The following is a 14,313-nucleotide window of genomic DNA, read 5'->3' on the forward strand; positions in this document are numbered from 1 at the left end:
GGGCACCGCTCTAGGCCCAGGGTGTTCAGCAGCGAACAAAGGCTATCATTCTAGTAGGGGAACACAGGCAGAGAAAGAAATGAGTCATTTCAAATAGAAATAAATGTGACTGAGGAAAGGGAACAATGAAGGTAGGATAAAGAGGGACTTGGAGAGCAGCTGCTTGAGGTTGGGAATCACTTACTCGGTCCCACAGCCAGCCGATGTCACTGTCCCCACTCGATGGAAGAGGAGGCTGCAGGTGGGAGAGGACCAGGACTGTCTCAGTCACACAGATGGACAGAGCAAACGATTTTAGGGCGCCTGAGATTTGTTTTAATCAGGTATGGGAAGACAATCGGACCAGAAGTGACCATCATGAAGGAAGAAGGTCGTTATCCTCACAGACGCCTAGAAACAGGCGGCCTGGCCCACCACGCAGGGCCACATGAGGGACCACTGGGGTCGGGGGCGGGGGGCAGAGGGAGGAGGAGGAAATGTGGGCCAGAGTCTGCGGTTCCACAAGAGGGACCGGGTGAGGCAGGGCAAGCAGGCCTAGGATGGGCTGGTTCGAGTAACGTCAGTGAGCTCTTGGCATAGGGACTGTCCCCAGTTGTGTGCCCTGGGGTGTCAGGGCAGGTAGAGAGTGGCCCAGAGTGTGAGAGCTTAGTAAGCTGGGGTATGAGCTCTGGGTGAGTTCGTTTGCCTGTGAGAAGTACACTTCCTGGTGAGTTGTTTACTGCATCTAGGAAATGTCTAACCCCAGGAGGGGCAGTCCCTACAGGAGAGCAAGACCCCAAGACATGAGAGCATCAGAATACAGTCCTGCACCACGTGATGGGGATACGCGTTGAGAAATGTGTCCTTCAGCGAGGTCGTCATTGTGCGAACCTCACAGAGTGTACTTACACACCTAGATGGTACAGCCTACATACACCTAGGCTCTATGATACTAATCTTAGGGGACCACTGTCACGCATATGGTTCGTCGTTGACCGAAACGTCGTTACATGGTGCATGGTTATATAGAAAACAGAAGACATGGTTAATACACAGACTCAGCCTGGGGCTCAAGCCGCCCCCATTGGCTGCCCACATTCACCATAAAGACCAAGATCCTGGCTAAAAAGAACTCTACCCCTGCGGGGAGAAGGCAACAGGTTGGCTTCAGCTACAAATGGAAAGAGCAGCATTACTTTTGTGTCACTTCAGACACTTTCTTGGCACGGGCTCATTAATCCTCATAAGCCTGTGGACAGAAGGGTAAAATGAGGTATAGAGAGGCACTTAAATTGTGAAGTTGATGGGAAGGAAAATGAGTTTGTGTCGGAATCCCCTAGAATTGTTTTATTTTCTTATAAATTCTGCCCCATTTCAATTCAGAGCTTGTTGTCGAGGGCAGGGGGTAGGGAGGTGGTGTCCTTGATTAAAACAACAAAAATACTGTTTTGAAAAATGTAGCTGGCTGGTGCCCATGTTGTTTTAATTTGCTGGGACCAGATTGCCCAGCCCTCGTGGATTTGATCCCAGACAGGCTTGTTTGACTTATTCAGAGAAAAACTCTGTTTTTCCTCTGTTTGTGGCTACAAACCGAACCCCTAACCCTGGCCAAATATGTTGCAATCCTCGCTAATGGTCCCAACAGTTGTTGTCCAGGAATCCCAAGCTCACCTTCTAAATCTCGTCTCCAGATGCTACTCGCACGCCTTCCATGTGCCACTGGCCCCAGGAGGAGACCACAGAGGTGGTCTAGGCTTAGCCTCAGAACAAAACGAGACAAGATACAAGCATGTGGCAGGTACTCCATAAGTGTTTGCTGAATGAATGAGTGAACAATTGGATGAATGGATGGATGGATGGATGGATAGATGGATGGATGGATGGACGGATGGATGGATGGATGGATGGACAGATGGTTGGATGGATAGATGGATGGATGGATGGATGGATGGATAGATGGGTGGGTGGATGGATGGATGGGTGGATGAATAGATAAATAGATAGGTCATTTTTTTTAGCCATTCATCCATTGAAAGCTTGAGCTTTGGGCTTGGTTTGAGTTCTACCAGGCTGGTAAAGAGTTTTCTCTGTCTTTCCAAAGAAATGTTCCCCTGCCCAAACTGACTAGAACAGCTCTCTTCTTTTTAAAAGGGTCACCTCTTTCCTCAAGAAACTAAAAATAGAACTACTATAGGACCCAGGAATCCCACTTCTGGATACATATCAAAAAAAAAAAAAGAAATCAGGATCTTGAAGAAATATCTGCACTCCCATGATCATTGCAGCATTATTCACAATAGCCAAGATATGGAAACATCCTAAGTGTCTGGCGACAGATAAATGGCTAAAGAAAATGCAGTACATACACACAATGGAACTTTATTCGGCCACAAGAAAGAAGGAAATCCTGCCGCTTGCGACAACATGAACCCGGAGGACATTGTGCTAAGTGAAATAAACCAGACACAAAAACACAATACGGTGTGATCTCACTTACACGTGGAATCCAGAAACGTCGATCCTGCAGAAGCAGAGAGTGGAATGCTGGTTGCCAGGAGCTGGGGAGGTACGAGAAACGGGAAGATGTTGGTCAGAGGGTACGAACTTTGAGCAGAAGGCAAATAAGCTCTGGGAATCTCATGGACAGCTTGGTGACCATAGTTAACAATACTGTATTGTATACTTGAAATTTGCTAAGAGTGTAGATCTTGTGTTCTCACCAGACACACAAAAAAACTGTAACTATGAAAAATAAAAAGATCCACCTCACCTCTTCCATTTTATTCTTTTCTCTTACTTTGTGCCTCAAAACAAGCCCGGCAGCACAGAGCTCACGGGGAGATCACGAAGACAGCCTCTCCTTTAAAAATGGCCATGATCTCACTCCTCCTACCATCCCAGTGGAAACTGGAGCACAGCTCAGGGAGATCTGCTGTCACAGGATCCTGCTTACGGGCACAAAAGCTGGGAAATTTCGGAGCCAATCTGGGCCAGGGGAGGCCAGGGCTCAGGAGCCGGCCTGAGGCGATTCTTCCAGGCTGCAGAGGAGAGGGCGGCCTGCCCGCCCGCCAGCCTGCCCAGCGGCAAACAGGAAATCCCAGAATTTATAGATGACCCCGTTACAAGGCAAATGTTTTGGAACAAATTGTTCTTCTTTTAAATCCTTGTTTTCCACTAGTTTTTCTTGCTGGGTCCCCCCTCCTTTCCACCTTCCCACTGTCCTTGTTAAACCGGGGCCACAGCGCCACCTGCCGCCCGGCACTGGCAGTGGGACTCAGCCGGGACCCAGCCCTGGTCCTCTCGCCACCTCCCTGGCCTTACAATGAGTGAGAGAGTGGCTTTCTGGCTCTTGTCCCGAGGGTTTGCGCTTAAGATCACGTACCAACCGCAAGAGAACTGCTCCTGTGGTTATCCTGTGACCTGAAGGCTCACGGCAAACCCTCTCCCTCCCACCCATCCCCTGGGCGAGCCACGCTGTCTGGCGGAAAAAACAAGTCACCGGGTATCGCCGTCCAGGGCCGGGTCTCTGCTCCTGGCAAACGAGCTGTGCCAGCTTTGGCCAACGATGTCCGGCCAACGATGTCCAGCCAACGAGCCTCAGTTTCTTCTGGAGCCAGCTACAGCTGCTTCGCCCGGCGGTATGGAAAATGTTATGTGCACGTGCCTGGCCGTAGAAGATTGTCCTTTCTCTCCTCTTTGGAGTGCTGCTCATTGGGAAGGAGCAGCTTGGAGAGTCTCAGAGGCGAAGGCAGGACCTCAATAAACGGCATGTTTCTCTCCTTACGAGAGTGAGAGGTCCACGGGGGCCAGCCCGTGGCCAAGTGGTTAAACTTCCACATGCTCCACTTCCGCGGTCCAGGTTCGCAGGATCGGATCCTGGGTGCAGACCTACTCCGCTCACCAGCCATGCTGCAAAGGTACCCTCCATACAAAAAATAGAAGAAGATTGGCACCGATGTTAGCTCAGGGCGAATCTTCCTCAGGTAAAGAAAGAGGAGGATTGCCAATGCGTGTTAGCTCAGGGCAAACCATCTTCATCAAAAAAAAAAAAAAAAGAGTGAGAGGTCCAGGAGGGCAGACCACACCAGTGCAGGCGACAGGCCTCTGCCAAGCCCCCATTTAGGAACTGAGCAGCCCTGGGCGGGTTGCTTGTCCCTCTTCAGGCTCAGCTTCCTCGCCTGTCTCTGGGGACAGTCAGCAACCAGACCACAAAGGGCTGCTGTGAGCCCTAAACTGAGGGCACACACAGAACTCAGCAGGGGGTCTCGCAGGTAGTGCAGACCTCTCCAATCCCAGCTACAATCATTATGAGACAAACACGGTGCCTGGCACGTACTAAGTTGAATAAATAGCTGAGGAATGAATGAATGAAAACATCATAGAACAGAGGTCAGAAGCCTCTCATTAGTTACTGTCCAGCCGCCGATGTGCTCTGAGTCATGAAACATCACTGTGCCTGCGCCTCCCCATCCAGAAACCTTTCTTTATTGAATATCAGGCCCTCTGCCCTGGACCTCAGGTTTTCCACCTGTCGGGTGTGCATGCCCTCCGCCTTAGCTGCTGCTCAGACACACGGAGGGGATCCTTCGAGCGAGGTTTGTGAAATGGCTTTGAAAAGTTTGAAGAATCTAGAAAGGAAGGAAGTCTTGATTTTCATTTGGGGTAGTTTCCATGTGGCTGGTGGCTTTGCCCTTATCCCTGGGGCTCTCTGGGACAAATGGGGTGCCTCCTGACTCGAAGTGTTTGCCACATGCTGAGCCCTCACTCACCAGGGGTGTCAGATGAGTTTTATGATACAAAGGCTGGGCTGATGAACTCTTCTGCTACTGACACAAGTTGAACACACTCCAGGAGTGGGTCCGCCGTCTAGGAAAGCTCCTTCTCTAAGCCAGGGAGAGAGAAGAATTCACGGCAGGTCTCCAGTCTGGTGACTGGTTGGAGAGACTCCTGGCAGGAGAGCGGTGGATCAGGCGATCTTGGGAAGCAAGCCTGGGGCCACCTTGAACACCAAGAGAGGAGTTCCAGCCTCGTTCAGTGAGCCCTTGGGAGCCACAGAAGATTTATAAGCAAGAGAGGAACATGCCCAGGAAGAGAATTCAGGCAGCTACACGAGGAATAAATTACTGCAAGGACTACACAGTTCCTTCCATGCCACGTGGCCTAGAATTAAGTGACCAACCGTCCTGGTTTGTGTGGGACGGAGGGAGGTCCTGGAACATGGGACCTTCAGTTATAAAACTGGGGAGGTCCCAGGATGAGTTGGTGACCCTGATTCCATATGAGTGCCTCCCGGAGCCATGCAATACAGTGATTCTGACTCCTGCCCTGTAAGCCACGCTTTCCTGAACCCCCTCCCCGCTCATCTAAGTGAGCTCTCTCCTGTCTCATTCCCTCTCCGTTCTGTTCTGCCAGCAACAACTAGTTTAACAGATTAACACATGGGCATGGACTGCATGCTTATCCCCTCTAGGCGATATTTGTGCATTTAAACAAACGCCTCCTGGAGACAATGTTTTAATCCAGTGGAGTGACTAATAGTAAAAAGTTTTCATACAGGCAAGCTGGGAAAGATTTTGGGGGGTAAGTGGGGAATTGCCACCCCCTACACACATCACATCCTGTCGGCAGCTCTCTATTTTACCTTACTCAGAGCCGGCTCGGTCTTTCTGGCTCTCAGCTCACCAGCCTGCCCTGCCAAGCAAGCCTGCAGGAGCCTGGGCTGCTTAAATATTCTGTAAATAATGCTGACTACAGAACTTTATAGATAGACTCACAGAATCACGGCAGTGGAATCACAGAGTGTCAGAGTAGAAACAGATGCTAGACATCACAGAGCCCAGGGTCAGAAAATACACTGCACTCCTCTTGATACCTCCCCCAGCCCTGCCTGTGGCAGACATCACTAATCAATCATGACACTGTCTAGCTGAGTCGTTCCTAGCCTTAGAATCCTTCGAGGCATTCCAGGAAGCAGCTACCAATTATCTTGGATCTACTAATAATAGCTAAGGTTTATTAAATACACTTACTGTATTCCTTTTCCCACATCCTTTTTTTTATTGTTACCACTTTAATCAGCGACTGTTGGCCAGGCTCTTTATATCAGGGTTTCGCAACCTCAGCAGCACTGACATTTGAGCAGGCATTCTTGGTCATGGAGGGACCGTCCTATGCATTGTAGGATGTTGAGTAGCATCCCCGGCCCCTCCCTACTAGATGCCAGTAGCACTGCTCCCCTTCAAGTCGTGACAAACAAAAATGTCGCCAGACATTGTCAAATATCCCCTGGGGTAGGGGAGTGGCTCCGGGTTGAGAACTACTTGTTTACATATTTTCTCTAATCTTTATCACAGTCCTCTAAAGCAGACTCTCGGGATTTTTATTTCACAGATGAAGAGACGAGGCTGAGAAAGAGCCCAGGACAAGGTGGTGACAAAAGCAGGATGCAGGGCCCAAATTCCCCTTCGAGAGCTCTTCCTCCTCCAGCCGGGAAATTCCGTTCGGCTCATTGTCTTTGGCCTCAAACTCCCGGGGGAAGGGACGGAACCTGGGAGGCTGAGGAAAACCAGATGCCTAATCGATGCTCCTGCATTTGACAAGGGCGCTGGGGGTGGACGGGCCTGGAGCTGCGCGGCAAACATTTCAGACTCTTTTGCATCCTGAAAATGGCTCTGGGTGTGGAGACAGCCCGGGGAGGAGGCCGTCTGGGACCATATGACGCTTGCCAGTGGCATGAAGGCTGTTAGAGCCATGGTAGCAACATTACTTACCCTCCTCCCTTCTCTTGAACAGTGACGAGGCTCCCCCCACTTCACGGGAAGCACACGAAATCTGGCCCCCAGAGAGGTGGGATTGAAAACCTGACAGTTTGGACATACAGCCCGTGGGCAATGTTTCCCTTCTCCGGGGCTTGTGTCTGTGCCAAGAATTCCTAACAAAGGGGGAACAAAATTAATTAATTTAAAAAACCCATAAAAAAGGCTCATGAAACTGACTGGTAAGAAACTGTCCATTTTTCTCCTTGGTGGCGATCAAGATGTCATGAGTTTCTACACACATATTTTACAGACCTTCCATAAATCTTCTCGTTGTGCTTCTTCCCCCGTAAGTGAGGTCCCCTGGGAAGTCATTGAGTTTCCTCACTCCACGTATTCAAGAGAAAATTGGATGTAACACTTAGAGGAGGCGGCGGTCAGGGAGGGGGCGTCTGAGGAGAGAAGCTAGACTGGGAGTTCAGTGCCAAGGACAGGGACGCCCCTTGTCTTGGAAATTCCTGAAATTTCCAAACCGTCTCTCGCTCCGAGCACACAAATAATCTCTTTGTGCTATCTTTTTACTCTATTTCTGTATTTATTTCCGACCGCGAAAGTGATACTCTTTCTGCACAAAATCTGAAAGGATGGAGGAGAGTAGAAAGGAACAAAACAGAAGCAAAAAAAACCCCACCTTGAAGCCCAAGCTTTCTTGCTTTGTTCTGCAGATTTTCCTGGGCAGTTTGGTGGCACTATTTCTGCAAGGGGGGGGGGATCCAACCTCAGCATGCGTGACAGTCACCCAGGGAGCTTGTGAAGACTGCAGAATCCCCTGGCTTGCACCCCTGAGAGTGGGAGTTGGCAGGTCGGGGGTGGGTCCCATGAATGTGAGTTTTTAATAGAGCCCTTGGGTGACTCTGATGTGGGCGGTCATTGGACCACACTTGGAGAAATAATGAGTTTCAGGTTTTTCAGACCCTTGGCAAATCAGAGACGTGAAAATCCAGATTTAAAACAAAAATCGGGGAGTAAGGATTTGTTTTCTGGAAGGGCTCAGCTTAAATAGGCATTTCCCTCAGTGCCGTTAACATATGATTCCGTTCACACTCGGTGAATCAGCGACGCAGCCAGGACTTCATCTGCAACTCTCTGGGCCAAGACGGCATACCGCCACCTTTTTACAGAGCAGCGTTGACACCCATCTGCTCAAATAAATTAACGTTTCCATCTCAAATAACTCATTTGGCTGGATCATCAAGGTTACACGCCAACTCAAAGAGAGGAGGGGAGGCAGTGCAGGGGCTGGGGAGGGGGAGGAGAGGGTTTTGCAATGTATAAGTTGCAACATTGTGGCATTTTTATAGCCAAAAAGGGGGGAGAGTGGCTGAACACAGCTACAGTGTAATTCACATGCACTCCGTTACTATCTCCTTTCATAATTCCTGCCGATGCCTAGGGGGAGGGCAGAGCAGGAGCTAGTTAGCTGGGGGGTGCCTCAATCTGGGGCAGTATTCCCTGTGCAAAGACACTGTGTGGAGTTTGTGTGGGCATGCGCGCGCATGTGTGTGCGTGCATGTGTGTGTGTGTGTTTGGGCAGACAGTAGCGAGAAGTAGAGATTGTTCTGCACGGTAAGATCAAGAAGTTCAAGGGCACAGAGAGTATACAGCGGAAAGGGCAGGCACTTCCTTTTTTTCACTTTTCATTTTCAAATAATTTTAGAGTTAAAGAAAAGGTGAGAAAATATGTGCTTCGCCCAGCTTTCTCTAATGCTCACAGCTTACATAACTATGGTACAAGGACCAAAACCAGGAAAGGAACGTTGGTTCACGATCGTGAACTAAACACAGATCCTATTCCAATTCACTCCTTTTTCCATTAATGTCCTCTTCCTGGAGAACAGCTACTTTCAAGACAGAGAGGTTTGGGTGGGAGGCCCACCTCTGTCACTGTGAAGTTGACCATCCATCCCACCTCTTTGAGCCTTGGTTTTTTTCTCTGTAAGATGGGAGACAACCATTCTACCAACAGGGACCTTGTGATGATTACACGCAAAAATGTGTGTCCAGAGCCTGGCACGCAACTAGGCACTGATGCTGGTTTTCTTTTCCCACCCTCTTTCAAAGCAGCGTGCTCCATCTTCAAGGACAAATGAGCATTTGCTAAATTCCTGTTGGACCAGCTTGACTTAATCTCAGCTGCTGGATCAAGTGGCTCTATTTTGGACAAAAAGAAAAGACAGGAGGCAAGGAGATTAATTAGGGAGCTATTGCAACAACCCATGTTGGAGAAATCTGCGTGGTGGCAGCAGAGGGCTGGGGAGACAAACGGTTTAATAAACATTTCAAATGCAGCCTAAAGAGGAGCTGATGACAGATTGGGTGTGCAGAGTGGAAATGGGAGGAGCCAACAATTAGCAGATTACACTTTTGAGTGACTGGTAATCCCTTTAAACTGAGATGAGCAAGAGGGAACCAGCTCAAGGGAAGAGAGAGAAACAATAATAACCCTGACCAGCACTTGTTGAGTGCCTGCTGCCTGCCCGCCAGGCACTGTGCCTAGCACTTTCCAAGCACGATGTCATTGCATTCACCTAATAACCTGAGAAAACTGTGACACAGAGAAATCAAGTCACTTGCCCACGTAATTTTTTTGGAAGCACTACCGTCCTTCTGGAAGTACTGAAGTTATGGAGTCCAGGACCGGCTACGTAATTTGCAGGGCTCACTGAAAAGATGAGAATGAGAGCCCCTAGGTCAAAGTTTATTAAGAATTTTAAGGCGGTGACAGCAGAAGAGTAAAACAGGAAAGGCCTTCTGAAAACAGGGCCCTGGGTGACGGCACAGGTCTCAGGCCTATGAAGCTGGCCCTCCTGCCCGAAATCTGGGTGAAGACAGGACCACAGAGGGACGTTGAGAAGAGAAGTGAGTTCAGGAAGAGCACTGAGGACAGCCCTGCACTGAGAGCCACACCCATTGCAACTAGCAAAAGAAACTCACAAGGAAGGAGTAACCAACAAGAGAAGGAATAGGGAGACGCTGTCAGAGCCACCGAGAGGGAACAAGTCACAGGCGAGAGGACGAGGAGCAGGAGGAGGAAGGCGCCCTCCGTTTGCAGACTCGGACATCGCTGTCGGCCTTGGGGGCCCAGTTCCCTGGAAGTGGAGGAGGCGGAGGGCAGGCTGCACTATGCAGTGGACTTAATGGACGTGAGGGAGCCTCAGAGATGTCCTGGCGTTCTTGTCTCAAGAAGTTCTTCCACTGCCGGGATCAAGTTTGTGTCACGGCGAAAGTGACTTTTAAAAACCCAGACTGCTTAAACACTGCTTCTCCTTTGGGCCCCACGGGCACTAAGAAAGGCTTTCCTCCTTCTGCCTCCCCTCCTCCCACTCCGCCTCGCAAATGGTTGGCTGACGCTATTCTTAAATTGTGGCCGAGCGCTGGAGCTGAGGGCGCCTCTGAGGATGCTTGTGCAGTGACCACTAAAATCTGCTTCTGGAGACGCAAATGCTGCCGAGGCTTCAGAGTGGTCAGCGGGGCTCGGATCCGGGAACAGGCCACTTTCCTCTGTTTGGACAGTTGCAACAAGGAGGCACAAATCATCATGGACTGTTTATTTATAGATGTTGGCTGGGCTGTTGGTTTCACTCCGAATAAAGATACTAAGAGGAAAAGAGGCAGCTCCGGGCTCATACGGACCCGCCTCACAAAAGCCAACTTGCCTTTGGTTTCACAGCCTTCTATTTCCAGTGTTATCCTCGCGAATGTTTTTATTCCTCTTTTCCTTCCTCAGCCGTAGAGTCCCAGAGCCCCCAAAGTGTTAGAAGCCCCCCAAACTATTGGCCTTATACCCAAGTATGCAAACCGCCATCGACATTGACACTGAACACCCAGACTCTCCATGGCTGGTTACTTCTTGAGTCTAATGATCTGTGTCTTCAGGAATTTTTATATTTCTAAAGTCGTAGGAGTGGTCCATTCTACAGCAAAAGCTGAATTTAAAAAAAAAATTTTAGAGCAATTTTAGGTTCACAGCAAAACTGAGTGGAAAGTACAGAGTCCCCATATACCCTTGCCCCCAACACACAGCCTCCCCCACCATCAGCATCCCCCATCGGAGCGGGACTTGTTACAGCTGATGAAGCGACACCAACACGTCACTATCACCCAAGTCCACTGCGCACATTGGGGTTCACTCTTGACGTTGTACCTTCATTTTTTTTTTTTTTAAAGATTGGCCCTGAGCTAACATCTGTTGCCAATCTTCCTCTTTTTTTTTTTTCTCTTCTCTCCAAAGCCCCCCAGTACGTAGTTGTCTATTCTAGTTGTAGGTCCTTCTGACTGTGCTATGTGGGACGCCACCTCAGCATGGCTTGATGAGCAGCGTTAGGCCCACGCCCAGGATCCGAACCTGTGAAACCCTGGGCTGCCAAAGCAGAGTGCATGAACTGAACCACTCGGCCACGGGGCCGGCCCCCAGGTGTTATACATCCTATGGGCTTTGACGAATGTATAATGGCATGTATTCACCATTATAGTATCCAACAGGATAGTTTCACTGCCCTAAAAATCCTCGGTGCTCGGCCGATCCCTTCCCATCCCCCTAGCCCCGGGCAACCACTGATTTTTTTCTGTCTCCATAGTTTTGCCTTTTCCAGAATGTCATATAGTTGGAATCATACAGTATGTAGCATTTTCAGAGAAAAGCTTAATTTTTAGTAAACTTTCTATCTAAAAAAAGAAAAAAATGCATGCTTGATGTAGAAACATCCAAGTGCACCAAAGTATATGCGGTTTCCAGTGTGAACGAGTCTGGACAGCGACGCTAGGCTGCAGTAACAAAAAAGCCCTGAAATCTCAGTCGCTCGTAACACGTTCATTTCTCACGGACCACGGGGACTCCGCCCACCCCAGCACACGGCTGCAGAGTCCCTGCAGCCAGGGAAGAGCAAGAGAGTAGAAAACTCTCCTGCTTTTAAATACCTCTGCCCAGAAGGGGCACAGAGACACGTGCATCCTATGGCCGGACTAGTCGCTCAGCCCTAATCCAACCATGTGGAGACGAGGAAATGGAAGTGAGCATGACCGGCTCTGCCACAAACTGAAAGTTATCTCTGTGCCCGTCCCACTCTGCAGAGGTGACGGACTCCTGTTAACAGCTGGGCCAGTGTCCTTCTAGGCTGTCCTCTAATATATGCATATTTATGTGCATTACTCATACCTACTCTATTATACATTCACATGTCAGACATAAAACTTCTTTCACAAAAACAGGCCCATGATCTGCATGCAGTCTCGCAGTACGCTTTTTCACGTGACAGTTTATCTTGGACATCCATTCCAGTAGGGATGAGCTCAAACGTGATTTAACAACAAAACAGTGACATTAAATTACATTCTCTTTGGTGCTCTGAGCTCCTGGGTCACAGGGATGGCATTGCATTGCTGGCACCATTAATTGGGACTCTCCTGTTTACTAGGTGTTAAGCGACTCACCCCTCTTCCACCAACCCTGTGAGGTCAATGTCTTTATTATCTGGCTCCAGTATTCAGATGATGTAGCTGTCGCTCAGAGAGGTGAAGAGACATACCGTCTAAGGTCACACAGCTGGGAAGCGGCAGGAGGAGATCTGGGGGACTCCAAAATTTGGGTTTTCTCCTTCTTCTTGCCTATGGTGCATTTTCAAAGCCTCAGTGTCTAGCCCAGGCTTGGTCCATCGTGGGTGCTAAGTAGTTTATTGAATACACAGCTGAGAGGTGCCCGAAGACGGAATGGAACCCCCAAAACTCTATGGGAATGGCTGGAGGCGTCTACAACACTTGCTGCCGATGCCAGTCATTAGACTCTTAACTGCAACTGGTACTTGTATTCGGCTTCTGATGGTGCTGCAAGTTCCCGAGGACCTAAACCAGGTGTCTCCTCCTGAGCACATCCCACTCCCAACACACGAAAACTAGCAGAGTGTCGGAGGCACAGCAGGCATGCAATATCAGCTCTCCAAGTCAGGCCTTCCCACGTCTCCTGTCTAGATGATGCCAGCAGCCTCCCAACTGGTCCCTCTGATCCCCTTTGCTCCCCATAGGCTGTTCTCCACGCAGCAGCCAGAGGGACCCTTTGGAAGGTAGGTGAGAGCATCTCACTGTCCCGCTGGGAATCACCAGGCTCCATCTCACTTCCGCTGAAATGCCCAATTCTACCTGGTGCTGTGCCCTGAGTCCACCTCCCCTGGCCTCTGCACCTGTCCCCTTGCCCACAGGCATCCTTCACTGCCCCAGGTCTCTGCTCAAAGGTCCCTTCCAGAGGCCTTTCTGACCCTACCTCTGTCTTCTCTGGCCCAGGGATCCTCAGCCTTGCACCAACTCCTTGTGATGGGAGCTCTCCTCTGCAGGGGAGGAGGTTGAGCGGCATCCCTGGCCCCTCCCTACCAGATGACAGTGGCACCCCCCACACCCAACAGCCACAACCAGAAATGTCTCCAGACATCCCCAAAGGTCCCCTGGGGGCAAAAGCACCCCCCCCATTGAGAACTTCTGCCCTAAGCGATTAGCATGTTCAGAGTGAGCTCTCAAGAAAGGTCCCTCAAATCTTTTCCAAGAGGCTAGTATAACCTCTAAAGAGGCATTTCTCTGTGCCTTTCTGGAAGCACCCAGACCACCGACCATGGCAGCCCTAGGAGAGACCACAGCCTGGTCCTCTGTTACACAGACTAGACTTTCTGAGCAGAGATCTGTGAGACTGACTTTCGGGGATGGAGGGGAAGCCCAGGTACTCTCTGTGCTTCCTAACTGGCCGTGGAAGGGGAGGTGGAGACGGGAAGCGGCAGTCGGTTTCACTGCAGCGTCTGGGATTCCTGCCCCGAGTTCTTCCTCAGAAACCGGCGGCGGCTGCGGACAGGAGCGGCTGGGCTGAGGGGCGGGAAGCCGCTGGCCAGCTTCACCCTCTCTCTGGGGCTCCTGCAGGGCAAGGGGAGCGGATGTGAAGTTGTCCCTGTAGATATAATTAACAGCATTGTGGACAAGACCACAAGTTCAGAAGGAGCTTACAAAGGAGAAATTCATGCTGCAAATGGTGACACTTAAGCCAAAAGCAATAAAATGCATTCATCTGGGACACTGTCGCCCTGGGGTTTATGGCTTCCACAGGACAATCCAAGTCTGGGCTTCAGACCTCGTCATTCTGCCACACTGTGACCCCGAGGCAGGGCGCGCCATAAACAGACCGGGAGGCTGCTCTGCGTGCCCTCGCTGCGGGCTGGCTGCTCTGGGAAGAACACGCAGCCCTCAACAGGGAAATGCGATAACTATTCTGCTTCTTGGAATGATTTGCAGATTCATGCATTCAAACATTCTTCAGATGCTGACTGGTGGTATATGTCACCACGTTCCCGGTGGGATGCGACCTGGTGGTGGAAAACAGACAGCTCACTTAAACGCCAGTTCGGCCACTTACTAACTGTGTGACCTTGGGAAACTTACTTAACTTCTCTGAGCCGAAGTTTACTCACAGGTAAACCAGAGGTAAAAATACGTACCCCTGGGGCAGTGATGATTAAATGAGAGAATATATGTGAAGTGCTTAGCAGGG

The 14,313-nt window shown here is 50.1% G+C and overlaps 1 long non-coding RNA gene across 1 annotated transcript in view; it reads right to left on the bottom strand.

Annotated features, from left to right (window-relative positions):
• Nucleotides 1-3,095, bottom strand: part of LOC124226007 (uncharacterized) — a 5,646-nt gene extending 2,551 nt beyond the window's left edge. The window contains exons 1-2 of the long non-coding RNA XR_006885185.1: nucleotides 2,750-3,095; nucleotides 2,477-2,537 (exon numbers count right to left, since the gene is read on the bottom strand). This is a non-coding gene — a long non-coding RNA (uncharacterized LOC124226007). The remainder of the gene's footprint in view (nucleotides 1-2,476; nucleotides 2,538-2,749) is intronic.
• Between the last annotated feature and the right edge of the window lie 11,218 nt (nucleotides 3,096-14,313).

This window comes from Equus quagga, chromosome 15, assembly GCF_021613505.1.
Source record: "Equus quagga isolate Etosha38 chromosome 15, UCLA_HA_Equagga_1.0, whole genome shotgun sequence".
Classification (NCBI taxonomy): domain Eukaryota; kingdom Metazoa; phylum Chordata; class Mammalia; order Perissodactyla; family Equidae; genus Equus; species Equus quagga.